The sequence below is a fragment of the Lampetra planeri genome, chromosome 11, assembly GCF_965212315.1.
Source record: "Lampetra planeri chromosome 11, kcLamPlan1.2.h2, whole genome shotgun sequence".
NCBI classification, from domain to species: domain Eukaryota; kingdom Metazoa; phylum Chordata; class Hyperoartia; order Petromyzontiformes; family Petromyzontidae; genus Lampetra; species Lampetra planeri.
In genome coordinates this window covers 7139097-7154092 of record NC_136117.1, presented here as the reverse complement: position 1 = coordinate 7154092, position 14996 = coordinate 7139097, and positions in this window count along the sequence as shown.

Genomic DNA, 14996 nt, shown 5'->3' with positions numbered 1-14996 from the left:
CCGGCGTTGATGGGGATGTTCTGTCTGTGGGCCCTATTGGCACGATGACCGGTGTCTTGTCTAAAAGATTAATACACTCATCATGGGATGCATGTTATGTGACTGATGTGACTATATGCATGGATGTCCAAATAATTTTCCTTCTGAATAGAGAATGGGTTGATGCTTCCAGGAGACTGCTTCGGGATGACTTACCTGCCGAAAGAATTGAGGGCATCTTTATGACAACCACAGGAAGTTGAATTTGGCGCAACGAAATGAGGGAAAGCAGCTGATCGTTTTTGACGGATCTGGCCACGTGTTTTGCCGGCTGTAAATCTATGGTGTACCTTTGGGGCTTAATAGCTCTGCATCTTTGGGATGGAATTAGACCATAGAAGGTAAAGATGCCAACTGCAATTTCTTGCTCACCACGGCTCTGCTGCTGGGCTTCCCACTTGAGGCAATTTGCGGGTGTTGCCTCATCGTGGTGCCCGGACGTCTGAAAATTTCAAACCTAAACTTAATTTACCAGTTATGGCCCACTGAGCTGTATAGATTTTTGTTTGGAACGACGAAGTCGCTTGTGGAAATTTATAGCAACCAAACACTCAACGAATGTTTCTAAACGGCGGAATCATCTGGGAGGACCCAGAGAAAAATCCACGCAACCACTGGGGTAACGCGAAAACTCCAAATATACAGTGGTTGGGATCGAAACAACCTGTATACTAGGCGAGGTAGTCAACATCACCGTGGCGATTTGGTAATGCCCGCGACATTTTGTATTAACTGGTTGAAACCATTTATACGAATGGATTGAAGCAACTTTGCCCGTTTTAAACTGCTGTAGTCTCGTTCGCAAGTCGAGTTTGCACAATGTTACTTCAACCACAGCCTCTTAGAATTTTACAATCTCCACAAGCTAAGCTCATGTGGTTTGCATGTTTATTGTAGTACACTTACATACCAACTAGTTTTTGATCGTTACTCTGAACAATTGCCTTTCAGTTACCTGGCTTAATTTAACACTGAGTACAATTACTTATTTTCAGTTGCATTCCTATAAAAGCTCGAACTCGGATCAATAATTTGATCCAGCCAATACAATTGTACAAAGATCCAACCTATAATTGCCTGCAGACAATTCACACCGTCAGGACCACGTGGCTTTCGTGAAACCCGACGTCGGCAAATCGTTTTACCCAAGCAGCCTGTATCACCTATTGCGTGAGAATAGCCAAATATCTGGCAACAAAACTGACACCTTTTTTACAAGGAGTCATCTTTGCATAGACCACAATACCTGCAGTCATAATGCAAACAAAAAACAGCTCTGATAATGTATGCACTGTCCTTGAAGTTGATTGGTCCACACCCGAGACAGCTTTCCTTAGAGCCTAGTCTCACCCTGGTGTTGGACCAGATGACGCCAAAAGGCGCAAACATGACTCCTCGTAAAAAAAGGTGTCAGTTTTGTTGCCAGATTAAAAGGGTAAAAAAAGAATTATCATATTTTTCTACTGGCAAATGAGGTTCCAATGGTGGAATAGCCAAATAGTTCACAGTTAATATTCGTTGTACAGGGTATACCACTGTTGATGCATCCAGCACGCGCTGATTCTCTCCACAGTCGTGTTGCAGGACAGCTGTCACCAACCTTTTTGGCACCAGGGACCGGTTTCGTGGAAGACAATTTTTTTTGGGGTCTTTCCTCCTTTTCAAAGAAGTTCTCCAGCGACGTTTGTTTTTTTTTATACTAATTTTGGCTCTGGGTTAGCAGCTTGTGGGCTCAGCAACACTGTGACTGAGACGTGGATGGAAGTGGTGAATAATAAACTAATGGGGGCGGTCCACGCGCGGACTCACCGCTCACCTCCTGCTGCTGCTGTGCGGCCCGGTTCCTCCTAACAGGCTACGGACCGGTCCGTGGGTTGGGGACCCCTATTCATATTCTTAGGGTTTTTCGGTAAAGTCACGTAGGTAAAAAAAATAAAATTAATGAAAGTAAAATAAAAATCACAATTTTTTTTTACTTTTATTAATTTTATACGTGACTTTACCGAAAAAAACCTAAGAATATGAATCCTTGCAATCACGAAAGCTTCAAATCTAGAATTGGGGACCTGTTGTATGATAATTGTTGCCAGCAGAGGGCAGGCTCGCACAATCAGGTGGCCTTGTAGTAAATACTTCACTTTTACACCACGCGGGGGCGCATCGTCATTACAACGCGGGTCTGAAAACAAACTTTTATTAATGTCGCACAATAAAGTTCGTGGGTAATCTAAATGGACTTTGATCCGAGGTGGCTGCTGGGGTGGATTCGCTGGGTTGCTGTGTTCGAATCCAGACAGTTGGCCGTGATTACATCGTAGTGAGCTGATGTTATCAGCCTGGTCACCAATTACTGCGCGCTAAACCGATCACGTCGAATTTGATTTCGATTTAAAGCTTTCGTGACTGCAGGGATTCATCTTCTTGGTTCTTTCGGTAAAGTCACGTAGAAGGGAAATAATAAAAATAAAACATAATAATATAATTCTCACGACGTTTCGGCCACAACGCAAGCAGCCGTCATTCAGACGCTGTCTTTCTGACGCTGTCTTTCTGACAGACCTGTTCTTCACCTGAGGACGGCTGCTTGTGTTGTGGCCGAAACGTCGTGAGAATTATTATATTATTTTATTATGTTTTATTTTTATTATTTTATTATTTCCATTCTACGTGACTTTACTGAAAGAACCAAGAAGATCGAATTTGATGTTAATATGTTGGTGTTAATGTCATGGCGATCCCATAAAGTTTATGGATACGTGTCAATGATACTAATTTTTTTTCAGAAATACTGAAAAATCGCTTCTGCGACACAGGGTCCACTGCTCTCGAGGTTTCTGAATGGATTCTACATCTCGTGACTCGAAGCCAATCTAGGAAATACGGACGAATGGTTCGACAATATGTTTGAATTCTAGATTTGAAGCTTTCGTGACTGCAAGGATTCATACTCTGAGGTTTTTTTGGTAAAGTCACGTGGGTAAAAAATTATAAAAATAAAATAATAATAAATGATTTATTTTCATTTATTATGTAATTTTTATTATTTTAAAACTAGTATAATTTTAATTAAAATTAAAATGATAAATGATTTTTTTTATTTTTTTTACCTACGTGACTTTACCGAAAAAACATAAGAGTAATATGTTTGAAATTTCGTAGGACACGACTTAAGCTGCTGCAGATAGTCGTAAGTGTGCGTTTGTTCAATCACATTCTTTATTGAAGTACTGTACACGTTTTAATACACGCTAGACTTATTTATGTATTGCTTACTCGCCCACACTGGACGTTTGTGAATAAGAGCTTCATAACTTGTTGAAATTCCTCCAGTCGACGGATTCTGGTGTCAAAAACAGGGCAGTGCGTACACGTATCCCCATCGCCTCTTCACGTGCGTACCATTGTGTATCAATAGGCGCTCGCTAACAACACTTGCACCAACAATCCGGCTAAGTGAGGGCTGTAGATATTAAGTTGGCACTAGAAGGGTTAAGTGATGACATTTGCACGACCCTTAAGTTGACCCTTGACCTCTCGGCGCTTGCTCCAGCAGCTGGGAGGAGGGAGGGCTGGAGGGGTTAACGTGTAAATGCGCATCCCGCAGACTCTGAATATTGACACTGGAGGAGGAATCCGATGAGTTATTAAGCTCTTTTCCGCAGATGTCCAGTCGCCCAGAAATTGGTCGCTTAGCGCCACCGCGATTGGAAGGGCCTCTAGGAGAGAGCCCATTCTAGAGGTCATTTGGGCTCATCTCCCATGCTGACCAGACGTCATCCCACCAGAAGAGGCCTGTCAACCCACAGCCTGCGTTGTGTGCCTCGTGATCCTGCGAGGCGGTTCAAGAAGCGTGCATTGTTTCATCTGCCGCGTCGGAAAATCGAACTGGCGATCCACTGGATTGCAACACAGGACACATCGTGCGCTCCTGTGGAGCGTTCTGAGTTCAAATAAACTACTTGTGAAAGCAGAACTCCTTCCTGCATCTTCATCAATGAAATACAAATGTTGAGTCCATCATCCTTTTGGTTTTCTAGACCAATGTAAAGTGGAATTTGTTTAAGCGTGATCACTCTGGACCGGGTTTGCTTCTGGGTTAGGGGCCGTCCATAAATGACGTCACGCGATTTTGGATGATTTTTGACCCCCCCCCCCCCCGTTCGTCACACGGCGTCACAAAAATTCAGACCCCCCCCCCCCCTCAAATATGACGTCATAAAGCTCTGCCCCCCCCCCCCAAAATAAAACATGTTTCAAATCGCTTTAAACTATTGTCATTGTAGTTCGTATTTAATGTGGCGCTGCACTCTGACGTTGTAGGAGAAAACATTTATTAAAAAGCCTATTTAATTAAGTAGAACGTGTTGTTTATATTTATTCAAAGTTGCGCATTCTGACGTGACGTCACATTTCTCAACCCCCCCCCCCCTTCGTCACACATCGTCACAAATGTCTGACCCCCCCCCCTCGTAGGTGCGTGACGTCATTAATGGACGGCCCCCTTACCAGATCTTATTGACAAAGAGCAACCGATTGCTATGATCGGGCTCCGTTCAACTCAAGACGATTACCGTTTGAGTAAAATGTCGATTGCTATAACATTGGCCCTTAAAGACAAAGGCCGGGGGGGGGGGGATGATGGAACTAAGGCAAAGCGAGAGAGTGAGCGAGAGAGTGAGCGAGAGGTGGGGGTTTACATAAAGCAAAGTTATAAAATAAAATTACGAAATGATGAACGAAGCAAAGTGCCGAATACACCGAGCATCTTCTTGTTTCCACTGAGCGTAAAAAAAAGGCAAATTTCGTGCGCGTGTGTGGAGCGGCGAAGGGAGTTCAGCTCTACACGTGGTTTGCAACTCCAGTGCGTCGCTGTAGGGAGCTCGTCCGACACAATCCCGGAGGGGCTGTGGGCAACTGGCCTTAGGGGCGAGGCTCATGCGCCACGCAGCTCATTTCCGAAAGGCTTCTCTTTGCTTTGTGAGCCGGAAAAAAATAGAAAAAAAAATCGTCAAGTGAAGTGGCTCCAGTCGCCTTTAATCTCCCCACGACCCCGCGACAAACACCGACGAGGAGTGGGGGAGACACTTCCTTGCCGAGGGAAGTGCCGGATACTCCTAGTAGAAAAAGTAGCAACATATGTAGTAGCTACTACACATGTAGTAGCAGCTACAGATGTAGTAGCTACTACTTCAGATCTCTAGTAGCTGTTACAGATGTAGTAGCAGCTACAGATGTAGTAGCTACTACTTCAGATCTCTAGTAGCTGTTACAGATGTAGTAGTAGCTACAGATGTAGTAGCTGCTACAGATGTAGTAGCAGCTACAGATGTAATAGCTACTACTTCAGATCTCTAGTAGCTGCTACAGATGTAGTAGCAGCTACAGATGTAGTGGCTACTACTTCAGATCTCTAGTAGCTGCTACAGATGTAGTAGTAGCTACAGATGTAGTAGCTGCTACAGATGTAGTAGCAGCTACAGATGTAATAGCTACTACTTCAGATCTCTAGTAGCTGCTACAGATGTAGTAGCTGCTACAGATGTAGTAGCTGCTACAGATGTAGTGGCTACTACTTCAGATCTCTAGTAGCTGTTACAGATGTAGTAGCTGCTACATAAGATACGGGCCCCGCACTCTCAAGGGCCCCGCGCTAAATGCTTTCAATCTATGAATTCAGGTTCAGTGATTCTGCACTTGCTCTATTACTATAGTACTATACTGCCTTCAACTTTTATGAACGACTGGGTGTTTAAGGTTAGCGATTTGTCGTATTATCTGGCTGTATAACAAATGAAAAAATACAATTACTTTACTATGCAAGTTACAAATTTACGTGTTTTAATATTAATGTTTTTTTTAATTTAAGGCCCCTTTATAACATATGTTACAGGCCCTGCACTAGCTTAATCCGGCACTGACCGAGGGCCGAATGGGACTTTGAAATACGTTTGGCGGGTAACCAAACATTAGCCCACTCACCGTAACGCTCTTCGTTAATAACGCTAGACGTCATTCGGGGCTCATTGTATGTCCAACGTTGTTGAAAATAACCCCGTCTAGCACCAGATTCGTGTGGCCAGGATGCTTGCAGTGACGGGTAGCTGCCGTCTCCTGGACGTTTTGGAGGTGGCAAGATCAGAGCTCGTGAACCCACAGGTCGTATGACACGAAAGTCGTGGGACGGATCTGGCACCAGGGCCAGATTAAGATTGTGTAGGCCCCTGGGCTTCAGGTACTGTGAGGCCCCCAGTAAATATTTTCAAAAGGAAAACTAAGTTAAAGAAAAATAAAATGTATTTTAACAAGACTAACAAATACAATTCAGCATTCACAAATGAAATAACTTTTCACTTAAATCTCTGCAGCCCCTAAAGCCCCCGTGCCTTAATCCGGCCCTGTCGGGCACCCATGGCCGAGGTAGGTTCCTTCTAGATTTGAAGTTTTCGTGACTGCAAGGATCCATACTCTTTGGTTCTTTCGGTAAAGTCACGTAGGTAAAGAAAAAATTATAAATTAAATAAATTAAATCACGACGTTTCGATTGCAACACAAGCAATCATCATCAGGTGTGACAACCACAGCAAGAAAACATTTAACTTCAATAAAAAAAATTGACTTCAGTAAAAAATGTTCTTACTTCAATAAAAAAAAATATTGCTGTGGTTGTCACACCTGATAATGATTGCTTGTGTTGCAATCGAAACGTCGTGATTTAATGTATTGAAAAAAAATTTCACCTACGTGATTTTACCGAAATAACCAAAGAGGTGGGTTCCCCAGCCCTTCGGAAACTTCATGATCGGGTTCACACATTTTGGGAACGGTTCCTCTAGCAATTCGCGAAGGACACGTGCGCGTCCAGTATGCCAGTGACGACGTGCTGTGAGTATTGAGACTTGTAGGAGGGCCTTGCATTGTAGACCGCCATTGGATTAAGTAGTAGCCATCCCCGATTTGCTTAACGTAGACAGTCGTTGTGACAAGCGACGAAGACGATCTACAGGGAATGATTGAAGAGCTGAACAAGGAAGACCGCAGAGACGAAAACAAGAGTCGCGCGCACAGTAAGTTCACTAAACTAATCAATTATTGGAGGGACAACGGAATATGCGTGGCTATGTAAATGATTGAAAGCAGATCGGCATCAACATCGTTAAATAACAATGCGAGTGAGATGAAAGCGGGGTGGACAGCTGTTTGATCATGAAACGCAAAATGCCAGTGTGCCTAGGACATGTACGAGGGCGCATCGCCTGCCGTGACATACGGGAGAGGATATATGAACACTGCCAAGGAAAATGGAACAGATGTCGACAAGTCCGCCACCGAGACGAACGGGAGAGAGACGCGCGCTGGGGAAGTAAATCCGGAGCTCAAGGGACGGAAAAGCGGAACGCGAGGATCGCAGAGCAGACACACATTAGAGACCTCGTGCCGAGTCAAGAAGGCCACGTGTGGAATGTGCAGGGCACGTGGACCTCTACTGGTGACGGAACGGCAAGGAAGCAGAGGGAACGCGCCCGAGAGGATGACCATCGAAGAGAGATGGAGCAATTAAGATTATGCTCATTTGCAGAAGTGAGATGCACAGTGGCAAGGCCGTAATTATACTCAAAATGTCCCCCCCAATATATTGCTATAAAAATATAAAAAAGTCATAATAATTGCTATGCTATGTAAATGAAAACAACAATTTGCTAAACATTGGCCACAATATCTGGACTTGTCTTCATATAAATCAATGCATAGATTTCTGTTCATATGATTGTGGTTATGGTTGTACTTTATTAATCCCTAATCTCAAACATTACATACAATGAAGCAAGAAATGGTAAAAAAGTAGAAACAGAGCAATGTAATACAATACACTATTAGACATTATTGTAAAAAAAAACAAAGTCCATCCCATGTGTTGGTGAATTTTTCAATATTTTCAGGCAGGAAATGAATTTTCACATTTAGATTTTTTTTCTGGAGCGAAGGGGGGGGGGGGGGACCCCCAGACCCCCTAGAAGATCTGGTCCCCCCCAAAGTTGACTCCATGGCTACGGCCTTGCACCGTGGCATCCGCAATGTTGGGTGTTCTCCGTTCGGCAGTGGATAGACAATGGCTCATGTCACGTTGTAATAATGGGTTGACGTGGCAGTCCAGGCCACTAGAGGCCGCTACACTCACGACAAATGTAAAACAAAATCGATTTCTTTCACAAAGTCCGCGGTCATGGCTCCCGGCGCGACGGTGGGGGAGCGGATTATAGGACGCACTCCCCCCCCATTGTTAATGCAAATGTTGTAGGTGCGTCTTATAATCCCGTGCGTGACCAAATATGACCAAACTTTATGAACACGGACACGTGTTTGTTTGAGGTGCGCCTTAATTTCCGGAGCGTTTTACAATCCGGAGAATACGGTCGTGGATTTTATTCTTGTATCTCCTATTGCGTGAGAATAGCCAAATAAATTTCGATTTAAAGCCTTCGTGACTGCAGGGATTCATCTTCACGGTTCTTTCGGTACAGTCAAGTAGAAGGAAAGTAATAAAATAATAAAAATAAAACATAATAAAAGAATTCTCACTTTTATTATGTTTAATGTTTATTATTTTATTGCTTCCCTTCTACGTGACTTTACCGAAAGAACCAATAAGATGAATAGCCAAATAGTTGACTCTGTTAACATTCGATGTACAGGGTATGCACTGTTGATCGATGCACCCAGCACTCGCTGATTCTCTCCGCAGTTACTCAACCAGTGGTCAGTCGTCTCCTTCTCACTCATCTTTCGCCAATACTATGGCTACTTTTCGATTTAAAGCTTTCGTGACTGCAGGGATTCATCTTCTTGGTTCTTTCGGTAAAGTCACGTAGAAGGGAAGTAATAAAATAATAAAAATAAAACATAATAAAATACAATTCTCACGACGTTTCAAGGCGCTCTCCTCCTCTAAGCCCTGCTTAAATATACGCTGCCAAGCTTGGTGGTGTTCATTCGGACGCTGTCTTTTCGACAGCCCTGTTCTTCACCTGAGGACGGCTGCTTGCGTTGTGGCCGAAACGTCGTGATAATTGTATTTTATTATGTTTAATTTGTATTATTTTATTATTTCCCTTCTACGTGACTTTACCGAAAGAACCAAGAAGATGAAGACTATGGCTACTGTGTCCAGCAACCATGCTACACAAAACAACCACGAGTTACTCAACAAGCAACGTTTTTTTCGCACATCCCATCAGTCGCACGGACATCTGGGAATGCATCACGTCAGCAGCATTGTTGGCTCAACATCAGCGAAACAAAAATTAACCCGTAAAAACAAAGTTTTTCACTATAAATCCTTTATATGCGTGTTCAATGGGCCACAACCCAGCCCACATTGGTCTTTGAAACAGGCGGCTAGAGTCCTCTCGTCCTCTGGCTTGAGATGGCTGCCACCTATGGGTCAGATGATTGCCTGCCACCATTAAGCAATTGGTAATTAAATATAAAAAAAATACTAAAAAGTGTAAAGTTATGGAAAAAAAATTTCACGAAAATAAATTGTCACGCACAACGAGTCTGTGTGCAAAATGTCAGCTCGATTGGATCACGGGAAGTGGGTTAAAAAACGACCGAAAGATTTGCACGGTCGTAAGTGCGCAAGCAAGAAAGCAAGTGAACTTAATATAAAGGATTTAAAAAGCCACCTCTCTGCTACTTTTTTGGGCGGTGCTCGACTTTGGAACCACGAGTCCGTCGTTCTGCTTCCAAACGTTCTTCCTACACTCTTGCTGAATACTTGAGGAATCCGATTAGCTATAAAGCTCTTTATCACACACGTCCAGTCGGGTGGCCGAACGTCAGGGCACCGGGTAACTGTATTACATTAAGTTTAACACTGGCATTCAAACATTTGAATTGTTTATTATTTCAGTTAATATTGTATATAACGTCATTATTAATATATATTATTGTTCTTCCTGTGGGGTCACCTCATATCCCTCGTTCACAAAACTCAAAGACGACATCTGCCATCTTAAAAAAAACTTTCCAAATTCATTTTTAAAGATAATTAATGCCTGCATTAGTGTAAATGGCAATCAGTTTGAACATTTGTTCCAATGAACGAAATCACACAATTCGATTTCTCCAAGTAAATATAATAATCCTACGTGTGCTAACTTTTGGGCAACCCTGCAGAAAGACAAAAAAACGGCATAAATTGAAAAAAAATGATTGATGTTGGTCTTCATATTCGTGTTTACGCTCAGAATAAACACAATGCATGGCGAGGCACATGATGCTTTTTACCGGAGGGAGGAAGTTGTGTGCGCGCGTGTAGTTTGTGAAATAATTGCGCCCGCCAATGCTTCACTGGGTGGGAGGAGGAGGGGGAGGGGGTAGAAAGCGTGAGTAAGCGAAGCGTAACACAATCACAATTATATTCACCAGCCTCTCGCTTCATCCAGATCAGTCTGGGAACGCCGTTCCGGGAAATATTTGTCCACGTCACATCCATCTCGTCTTGTGTGTGTGAGAGTGTTTTGTATGCTCATGCTGCTGTGGTGGGGTTTTTACGAATATAGACCACGATGTGAATACTGTAGAGGGTTTGATAGATAGGCGGCACCTTGCTAGTGCCTTACGCTGACATAATCCCTACTCTAAGCTAAGCCTCGCAGCGTACCGGAACGTATCGAGTGAGACATTAATCCCTGGCTATATGCATTACCATACTCTGTTTCTTTCGGTAAAGTCACGTAGGTAGAAACTAAATAAAATAAAACAAATCACGACGTTTCGATCGCAACACAAGCAATCCTCATCAGGTGGGACAACCACGGCAAGACATTGCTGAATTCGGCGGGAGAGCTGCCGTGGCAAGAGGTTGATTATGCATCACTGTTTTACCGCGGCATACACATTGGCCAAGAGTTGATCCTAGCACTGCGCCGTAGTGAACTTCGTGAGAGTGGCGATCCTTTCTGTTGACGCGTGGAGCCCCATTAGCGGTGAGTAATGTGGGTAAAGGGGATAAGGTCACTGTGCAAGGGCGAGTCCCTTGCCGGGTGCAGTTGTTCCCAGAAGAGCGATCGGCGCCCTCGTGTTTAAGAAACCAGAGGGCGGCCCGTCCTATGGGCATGATGACGCGACTCCCCACATTGTCAGCCTCCAATAAAACCCGACACCCAGTCACCAGAAACTCCACAGACGACTCTCCACTCACCAGACGCCCTCTCCACTCGCCAGATAATCACACTCGCCACTCAACAGACGCTAAAACAGATGCGCCGTCAACAACTCACCTGACAGAAGACGCTCACCAATAATCACAGCACTCACTGAGATGCCCTGGCTATCACGATTCGTAAAGTCAAAGGTCGTCGCATCGTATGTAAGTTAAATTTCAATACCACAGGTCCCGGGATTGTTACGGTCAGAAGGAGCACGATAACAATCACACGAGTCAACGATGTGACGGACACAAGGACATGGACAAATACCGTTTCTCATTTGGAGGGGGGCAGATATTCCCACCGATATGGTGACGTCACACAGCAGTCACGTGATTTTTCACCAGACACCATTCGCCTGCTACGACGCACCAGAGGATCCGCAGAAACCGCTCGCCAGACATTCGCCAACCATATCGTAGACTCGCCACTCGCAAAAACACCACCCACCCAACAGCACTCGCGAGAAACACGCCACTCAATCACACTCCCCCAATGCTCATCATTATCCATACGCTCACCAGACGTTGTTTCCCAGTGGGTGTCAAAAGATCCCGTGGCGTAATTCGCAAGAGCAGGCCATCGTGTGCGGGCTCCGTGGTCCACACTGACCAAAGTTGAAATATTACCCGCAGATGGAATGTTCACCGCGATCATCACGCACAATGCAAGGCCCTCATTCATGTACAGGGACTCCTCTACTTGCGAAAGAGTTAGGTTCCAAAGGTGCTGTTCGTAAGTCGATTTGTTCATAAGTTCAACTTTACTCCTGTCGATTGAAAACGTGTTTTACGGCATGTACACTACACGCGGGGAATGGCTTAACAAGTTGTATAAATCTCCTGACACACTCATCACTAACTCCCCTATTACTCTTTGGATCTTTCGGTAAAGTCACGTAGAAAGAAAATAAATGAAATAATAGAGTACGACGTTTCGATTGCAACACAAGCAACCGTCATCAGGTAGAACTAAATTTGAGAGAGAGAGACAAAACACAGACACGGAGACACACAGACACACAAGCAGAGAGAGAGAGACAACACAGACACACAGAGAGAGACATACAACATAGACACACAGAGACCCAATGCCTCTGTGTCGAGGCCTTAAATAGAGAGAGGGGGGGGCAGAGAGAGAGAGGTGGGTCTGCTGGGGCAGCTGCTGGAGAAGATAAATTAGCATGTCAATGAATTCACCCGAAGCGACCGAGGGAAAGATAACCTTGTAAATTTTAGAGAGAGAAATAGTTTGAGAAAACAAAATTTAGCAAATCTTTTGGAAATGTAATGTAATGCAACACAGAGAGTCGGCTAACACACAGTTAACGCATAGCCTGGTTGATTACGATCTCCACAGATTGCTCAAATTAGAAGTTAAGTGTGAAATTTGACAAACAGAGACACACAGAGCGATGTGGCCTGCAGTCACGAAAGCTTGAAATCAAGTTTAAACCTCCCCTATTACTTGCGTACACACACTCACCTCTACACGCAGCAGCGCATCGTGCCCAGCACAAGTCGCACAGCGCACTGCAACTGGCAATCGGCAACGTTTCGGGCAATGGCAATGAAGAAGGGCCGTGAAAAAAATGTGTTATTGACGAAAGAGTTGAGCTTTTAGATTTAAAGCTTTCGTGACTGCAGGGATTCATCTTCTTGGTTCTTTCGGTAAAGTCACGTAGAAGGGAAATAATAAAATGATAAAAATAAAACAATAAAATAATTCTCGCTGTGAGAATAATACAATGAAATAATTCTCACTGTGAGAATTATTTTATTGGTTTATTACTTTATTATTTCCCTTCTACGTGACTTTACCGAAAGAACCAAGAAGAGGAGTTGAGCTTTTTTCGTTGTATTTGTGTACCACTGGCACGTGCCGCTTGCCGACCCGCCCCTACTGGACACGTGGGTGACAAAGAGCTTCATCGCCTATCGGAGGCCTCCAGTTTTCATGAAGATTCTGATCGATTCTGAACCAAGCATCACCAAACAATTTACAATCAGCAGCCGTCAAGTTTTTTTTTAAACATCTCAGTCAAAAGTGCTAAGCCGGATGTTACAGTATGTTAAATTAAATTACAATGACCCCTGGATTGTTCTGGTCAAGTCCTGGCTGAGTCCTTTCGGACGAAAGCTACTCGAGTAAATACTGTGGGCACCACTGCACCACGGTGTCTGGTATGCAGAAGGGCGTGGGTTCCATGCCAACCCTGATGTCTGCTGTATATTTGGAGTTTGAATGTTCACCCCGTGATCGCGTAGATTTTTCTTCGGGTCCTGCGGGTTTTCCCTCCACGTTTAGAAACGTGGGTTTTTAGAATATTCGGCAGCTAGAAATTTCCACATGATAATTAGACATTTCGTTGCGCTATTATTGTTGGCCAGGTCGCTTCTAAAAAAGAGCTATGATTGCTCAGAGGTCATTACCTCGTAAAATAAAAAAAAAACTATATATATTCGTTTAGTTTAGTTTAGAGTGACAGTCAATTTAACACGGAGGCTTTCGCGACCAATATCATCCATAAAAGAGGTGTTTTTGGCCACCACCCGACACATTTGCTGGCGGGTTTAACGGCACATTTATATATGTACGCGATCTAAAAAAAACCCCATTACGAGTGATAGTCAATCCTTGGCATGCCGATGGAGCCCTCCCATGGGCTCGTGCATTGCTCATCTGCCTCCTCATCCGTTCGCGTTTCCTTTGCCCCCCCCCCCCCCCATGTCATTGTTGTGCGTATTTAATGTGGCACTGCACTCTGATGTTGTAGGAGAAAACATGTTTTTAAAAGTCTATTTAATTAAGTAGAACGTGTTGTTTATATTTATTTAAAGTTGCGCATTCCTCGTGACATATCGTCACAAATGTCTGACCCCCCCTTAGGTGCGTGACGTCATTTATGGACGGCCCCAAGGTCACTTTGTCCCAGGTTAAGCTCCATATGTTAGACGTGGCTTTTCTTCAAGCCCGCGTGTCTACTGGTCTAAATGAGCCCTTCTGTCCGCCCTTCGTGACGCCATTGAGTCGAGTAAATGTTGTCACAATACCGACAATCTGTCCTGCGAGCGGTGTGATGGGACACTGTTTTCACTTGACGATCAGCATTCAATTTAATCGTATTCATAACTTACTGATTTATCCAGGAAGGCTCCACACTGAGCCGCAGGAGGGTCTTGCATTGGGTTCTAAATGTTAATATATTTTAAGCCAATTAATGTTGACTGTTTACTGTATACAAGTAGGAGGGAACCGGAGTGCCCGAAGAAAACCCACACACGCACGAGGGAGCAACACGGCCTCCCCGTACAGACGGAAACAGATGGCGATTAGTCCCCCGTACAGACGGAAACAGATGGCGATAAGTCCACTTGCTGTACTGCCTTCTCGCGGCGAGCCAGGGTATGGCAATCCCATCGACGCCCACGGGAAGGGAGCTTCACAACATTTTGTGCGGTGACCCACAAACCCTCGTTGCCTCCACAGTGCCGGATTGCAGGCCACGTGCATAGCCACCACCGCCCGGCTGAATTCACGATTCAAACTCACGAGACAACTCGCCGCTAACCTGACAACCACTCACCAGACGCATCAGCATCAGCCGCCAACAATAATCGCACCGTCATCATCATTAGCAGCAAACATCTGTAGTATCAACAACAGCAGTATTAGTAGCAGCAGCGTACCCAATATCATCACGAATTCGCATGCCTCATCTCGGTTGAGAAGCGCGCAGCTCATTTG